Below are 7,055 nucleotides of genomic sequence, written 5' to 3' on the forward strand. Positions count from 1 at the left end.
ATACCTGCCTGCCTACCCTCTACCCCCCTCACAAGTTTTTTTTTTCTGTTATCTACCTACCCCTCTCTTCGCCATTGTTCATATCCCTTCCTAACCCTCTTCTTCATCTCTTTCTTTTTCCATATTGCTCTTCGTTGCCTCATGTTACTTTGGGACGCTAATTTTATCGAAGATTTTATATATGTAGCTTCTCGGGACTCGTTTCCTATTCCCCTCCAATCCTTCCCTATTGCTCGAATTAATAACCAGTGATGACTGGTCTGATGAAGATGAGGATCCATGGGAAGCCCTCGAATTGATAACCAGTGATGACTGGTCTGATGAGGATGATGATCCATGGGATGCCCTCGCATTGATAACCAGTAATGACTGGTCTGATGAGAATGATGATCCATGGGATGCCCTCGAATTGATAACCAATGATGACTGGTCTGATGAGGATGAGGATTCATGGGATGCCCTCGAATTGATAACCAGTAATGACTGGTCTGATGAGGATGAGGATCCATGGGATGCCCTCGAATTGATAACCAGTGATGACTGGTCTGATGAGAATGATGATCCATGGGATGCCCTCGAATTGATAACCAGTGATGACTGGTCTGATGAGAATGATGATCCATGGGATGCCCTCGAATTGATAACCAGTGATGACTGGTCTGATTAGGCTGATGATTCATGGGAAGCCCTCGAATTGATAACCAGTAATGACTGGTCTGATGAGGATGAGGATTCATGGGATGCCCTCGAATTGATAACCAGTGATGACTGGTCTGATGAGGATGAGGATTCATGGGATGCCCTCGAATTGATAACCAGTGATGACTGGTCTGATGAGGATGAGGATTCATGGGATGCCCTCGAATTGATAACCAGTGATGACTGGTCTGATGAGGATGAGGATTCATGGGATGCCCTCGAATTGATAACCAGTAATGACTGGTCTGATGAGGATGAGGATCCATGGGAAGCCCTCGAATTGATAACCAGTGATGACTGGTCTGATGAGGATGAGGATCCATGGGATGCCCTCGAATTGATAACCAGTGATGACTGGTCTGATTAGGATGATGGTTTAAGGGGAGCCCTCGAATTGATAACCAGTAATGACTGGTCTGATGAGGATGAGGATCCATGGGATGCCCTCGAATTGATAACCAGTAATGACTGGTCTGATGAGGATGATGATCCATGGGAAGCCCTCGAATTGATAACCAGTGATGACTGGTCTGATGAGGCTGATGATTCATGGGAAGCCTTTGCCATGGCGACCCGTGATGACTGGTCCGTGGAGGCTAATGATCCATGCCCATCCGCCGAATTGGTGGCCGCCATCACCGAAGAGGCTGATGATGCATGGGCAGCCTTCGAGATGATGACCAGTGATGACTGGTCCGTAGAGACTGATGCCTTCCTGGACGTCACGGCCATCTGTGCTGTCGTTGTGTAAATGGTCATGCTTCACTAAGCAGCCTGGTAACACACTCACCAGTGAGCCCCGGCGCAGGCGCGAGCCACATCGTGAGCCACACTCCCGGGGAGCGAGACACCCTTCAGTGACCGTCGCTCTTATTACACCTTCAGGGGAGGAGCTCCAGCTGTATTTCTTTTCTTATCAATGAAAACCTTTACAATAAAACTGTTATCCTATTAATGAATTTACCTTACCTATTAATAATAGTGTGCCTATCACAGTGAAATTCACCACATGCACGACTGCCAAGCCTCTTCCATTCGACTACCATTCTATTAGCAAACCAATTCCTGCCTGCATGTTTAACAAATCTATATTGATCTAACGACCCATGGCTAAGAGTGCATGCTCTTTTACGAGCAGACCCTCATCAAAGGCCGTCACCCATCTATAAACTTTAATGAAGTCTACTCGCAACGTCCGCCTTTCCAGGGAATGCAAATTTAGACGTTAAGGGCAACCCTTTTTACGGCACGCGTTCCTTTACTCACCAGTTACGGTCATATTGTACATTACACCTTTTTGAATATATTGGAAAACAGTACAAGAAAACTACTACTACTACTACTGCTACTACTACTACTACTACTACTACTACTACTACTACTACTACTACTACTACTGCTGCTGCTGCTACTACCTTTATTTATATATATTTTTTACATCTTGGCCTATGGTGCCGGTAGGCTTTCTTTGGGGGCCTGGTAGTCGGCTCGAGCCCACCGCGCCGCAGGCAAGTGTTTATAGTGACGCCATCTATTCGTGGCTCATGCTGCCTCCCGAGCTCATTCTTGATTTCCCTTTGACAGTTCCTCAAGACTCTTAGACCATAGCCACGGAAAAACTCAGCACAACGCCCATACTCCAAGTTCCAACTACGTGTTTCCAGACCTTATTAATATGATATCAACTTTCCACGAAGCACTTTACTTGATGATGAACACCTCTAAAAATTATCCATATATCTCATATTTACTGTAATAATGATCCAACAATCTGATGTCCACTGTTAGTAATAATTTGACGCAAATCTGCAAAGCAAAAAAAGTAATTGGGTGTAAAGTACTATATGTGGAGTTCAAAGAAGGTGAAAAACTATAAAACCTGCCGTTGAGTAGTAAATGAGAACTTTGTATTTAGCGATGAAAGACTGAGTACAATATGGAGAGGCATAGGCTAATACTAGTTGAAATACTACTACTATATACGATGATGATGATAATAGTAGTAATAATAATATTAATAATAATAGAGCAAGTAGGTATTGGATGTCCTCTGGTCTCATTAGTAACAATCCAGGGGTGTAGTAGGCAGAAATTAAGAAATCGCAGTGGACGGACACGAGATAAAGGGAACAGATATGGAAGGAAAGAGTACCTACGCGACACACTGGGAAATAACTAATGTATGAAGAACCCAAGGCATGTTATCCACGCATTGTGCATGAAATAAAACTTGAACACGGTTATTTTTTCTTACTTATCAAGATTTATTTGCGAATAGTTGCCATTCAAAAGAATTAAGAATATTTTATCTATTCCTTTATAGTTTAGCAACAGCCCTGTCACCCGCCCCCACCACAAGCAGTAGCGGCAACATGACCACCACCACCAACTATCACACAAAATACTTCCACCATCACTATCATCACTACCTCCATAAACCATAAAATTCCAATACCAATGACAATATTAATCTTACCACCATCAACACCACCATTAGTATCAACAGGAATACCATTACCAATATTAGTACCAACAACAATACCATTACCAGCATTAGTACCAACAACAACACCATTACCAGCACTAGTACCACCACCACCACCAACAACAACAACAACCATTAATACAACCACCACCCGCATCCCCAGCGCCGCCCGAGTCAGGTGTTAGTGGAGGCCGTGCGGCGAGACAGCAGGCAGCAGCGGGCGGGCCAGGCAGCCGCACCTCACCTGGCGGACTCGGGTTCTCCAAGGGCGCCTCCGTTGATATGATGGGCGGAAGGAAATCGTCGGTGTCGTCAGGCAGGAGCGGAGAGTCGCCCTGGACGCTGCTGGTATTGAAACTATACTCCTCCTGCCCCAAGACTTCCACGGCCGGCACCTCCTCTGGCGTGACGGGCGGAGACTCACCTTGGCTCTCCGCGGGGGGCCCGGCGGCGTCGGCCTGTGGTGGCGGCAGCAGCAGCAAGAGAAGCAGCAGGAGCAGCCAGTACCCCTTGGACGCCACGCCCTGCACCACGGCAAGGGCTCGCCGCCATCTTGGCTCCTGCAACGGAAAGAATTATCTGCTAGATGCTTATAAGTGTTTATTTATTAGTGGTCTCCCAAAGTACCAAGCAGGTCTATAGAGATAAAATACCGGGAAAACAGAGAACAATGCTTAGGGGGGGGGGGGGGGATGAAAACCACCCATGTGCGTTTAAGTTAATATTACAACACAAAAGGTAACTCATCATTTTTACTTGGGAAAAGTTTACATATTATTATGCAGTTCGTGAACAAACTGCTCCGGTGTGCGGCCGACTTCAAAGAAACTCATTATTTCAGCGTTACTTGTAGGGCGAGCCAACCTCACCTCCCGACCGTGAAATTCCACCAAGCAGTAATTAACGGGGTCTCACCAGCACTTACGAAAACTTCATCATATTTAACCAATGAAGTTTCCAGTGCTGAGTCATGTAAGTTTATTCCATTCAAATTCCACTCTTTAGTTTTATCAGTTCGTCCTTCCTTCCCTCAGACCCCTTTCCCCTCTCACTAACAGGTTACACAAGGTTCGCACTGAACTCTGACTCTTTTCTAAGTCTAACAATACATCTGCCATCGCCTTAGAGGTTCCTGCCCCTTGATCATTCGACGAGTAAGGAGGCAGGAGGCGGCCGTGGGTGATTCCTCCACTTATCTCGCCTATAATCCGCGGCACACCGAGAAGTATGACATTAAGCCACAACCTTACTGTCAGCTTAACCTTATCTACCTACCGAGGTCGACTTCCCTCAATGAAAGGTTGATTTTATTAAGCAGATCCCCGGGAGTTGCAACCTCCCGACTTAATCCATACCTCTTCACCGGTAAGAAAAAATATAAATAATCCTTAGAATTCCTTACTGACCGCCGAATCCAGTCGACACTTCCCGTCGAATTCTTTACGTCTGGCGCCTACTAAAGGAAGGCTTCAAAAAGTTGGCGTTATTTTATTTGGCGTTTGGGATGAGGCGACCACATCACATTTCTCAAGCTTTCAGCGGGGAGAGGAAAGGGCGGCGAGCTGTGACGGTGATGGTTACATAATTCTATACTTTCCTGAACTTTCCCCCGCAATCAAGGAATGAAGGAAAGCCACACGAGTTACGGTGAAAACATTTCTCGCAGTAATGTATTTATCGCATACCTTGGAGAAGGCTGTGTGTGAAGAAGCTTCCAAGAGTTACGGGCAGTGAGTAGTTTCTCCATAAATACTTAATTTGAAACCGGGGGTGGGGGCGAGGTGGGAGCTTGGCGGGGCGCGGCGGGCAGGTAGGGCCCCCAACAGAGTTGTTCATCGGTGGCGTCGCGGGAGAAGCTACTTTGCTGATCCGCTTTTATTTATGAAGAGTGAGGAGAGAGTCGCCGCCTTTCTCTCTAAGCCGACCGGCCGCGCTGAGTGGCTGTGTCGAAACAATCCTCAACGTCTTCATTATCAGACGTGATGAGGAAAGCACACACACACACACACACACAGAAAGGAAGTTTTATTGTGTGTGTGAGTGTGTTTGTGTGCGTGGTACGTACTAATTAACTTTCTACGTAAATCTGTGACGGAGAAGCAGCTCAATTTTCATTTGCGTGCTGAGCAAACAACAGATTAAGTTTTACAGTTTATATCCAGACTTTTTTTCTATTTCTGATTAACGTATTTTTTTTCAAGAAGTGCAAAAAATGGAGGAGTGATAACTGGAAAATAATCATAACCCTTAATACTTTCTTACACGTTTTCACTGTCACCGCCTCCGGCACTTGGCGCACGCAGCACGGCCGTCATATGTGTGAGTGGAGGGAGCTGTGTAAATGTTTGGGATGTTCACCCATGTGGAGCTGGTAAATATATTCATCAGATTTTTTGGTATTTCGGTAAGAAAAAAAACAGACAGGTAAACAGACGGCCAACGACGAGTGTTTCTTTCCTCATTGTCCGTCGCTTTCATTGTCTGCCCCCAAGTTGCAACAGAAATATATATGTTACAAGTTATTGTTCTTGCTTAAGCAAGTGCCCGTGTGTCCTTAGCCCGGAGCTCCCCGTTGACAGCCTCGCCCTCCCATGCAATACTTCACCTTCCCCCTTTCTATCAGGTGCCCGTGTGTCCTTAGCCCGGAACTCCCGGATGACAGCCTCGCCCTCCCATGCAATACTTCACCTTCCCCCTTTCTATCAGGTGCCCGTGTGTCCTTAGCCCGGGACTCCCCGATGACAGCCTCGCCCTCCCATGCAATACTTCACCTTCCCCCTTTCTATCCGGTGCCCGTGTGTCCTTAGTCCGTAGCTCCCCGATGACAGCCTCACCCTCCCATGCAATACTTCACCTTCCCCCTTTCTATCAGGTGCCCGTGTGTCCTTAGCCCGGAACTCCCCGTTGACAGCCTCACCCTCCCATGCAATACTTCACCTTCCCCCTTTCTATCAGGTGCCCGTGTGTCCTTAGTCCGTAGCTCCCCGTTGACAGCCTCACCCTCCTATGCAATACTTCACCTTCCCCCTTTCTATCAGGTGCCCGTGTGTCCTTAGCCCGGAACTCCCCGATGACAGCCTCGCCCTCCCATGCAATACTTCACCTTCCCCCTTTCTATCAGGTGCCCGTGTGTCCTTAGCCCGGAACTCCTAGTTGACAGCCTCGCCCTCCCATGCAATACTTCACCTTCCCCCTTTCTATCAGGTGCCAGTGTGTCCTTATCCTGGAACTCCCCGATGACAGCCTCGCCCTCCCATGCAATACTTCACCTTCCCCCTTTCTATCAGGTGCCCGTGTGTCCTTAGCCTGGAACTCCCCGATGACAGCCTCGCCCTCCCATGCAATACTTCACCTTCCCCCTTTCTATCAGGTGCCCGTGTGTCCTTAGCCCGGGGCTCCCCGTTGACAGCCTCGCCCTCCCATGCAATACTTCACCTTCCCCCTTTCTATCAGGTGCCCGTGTGTCCTTAGCCTGGAACTCCCCGATGACAGCCTCGCCCTCCCATGCAATACTTCACCTTCCCCCTTTCTATCAGGTGCCCGTGTGTCCTTAGCCCGGAACTCCCCGATGACAGCCTCGCCCTCCCATGCAATACTTCACCTTCCCCTTCGCAGGTTGGGTCTCAGCGACTCCCAAAGCGGCAAGAACACAACAGAGGAAGTGAATGAATATCTCGCGCTCGTCATTGACAGACTTAGGAAGGAAAATTGCAAGCCGTTCCTCCTTACGTTCACTAAGCCCAGCGTGGAGAAGGTGTGTGAGAGAGAGAGAGAGAGAGAGAGAGAGAGAGAGAGAGAGAGAGAGAGAGAGAGAGAGAGAGAGAGAGAGAGAGAGAGAGAGAGAGAGAGAGAGAGAGAGAGAGAGAGAGAG

This window comes from Eriocheir sinensis, unplaced genomic scaffold (assembly GCF_024679095.1).
Source record: "Eriocheir sinensis breed Jianghai 21 unplaced genomic scaffold, ASM2467909v1 Scaffold536, whole genome shotgun sequence".
NCBI lineage: Eukaryota > Metazoa > Arthropoda > Malacostraca > Decapoda > Varunidae > Eriocheir > Eriocheir sinensis.